Here is a 326-nt window from a genome sequence, read left to right on the forward strand (position 1 = left end):
AACACCGGCATGGAGACAGCAAAGACACCGGGACAGCACTGGGATGGGGAGACAAATGACACCCAGGCGTAACTAGGATGGGGAGAGGAGTGACACCAGAACAGGGACAGAGGTGGCACCAGGATGGGAGAGGAGTGACACCGGGCCTGGCACTGGAGTGGAATGACAGGGGTGACACAGCAGGTCCGGCACTGAAATGGAGTGAGGAGCAGGTGGAGTGACACCAGGTCTGGCACTGGGATAGGGCAAGCGCAGATGACACCAGGTCTGGCCTCCCAGTGCCAAAAGTCCCCTGCATCCCCCACACAAACAGCCACACCACAGGG

The sequence above is a fragment of the Camarhynchus parvulus genome, chromosome 19 (genome assembly GCF_901933205.1).
Source record: "Camarhynchus parvulus chromosome 19, STF_HiC, whole genome shotgun sequence".
NCBI classification, from domain to species: domain Eukaryota; kingdom Metazoa; phylum Chordata; class Aves; order Passeriformes; family Thraupidae; genus Camarhynchus; species Camarhynchus parvulus.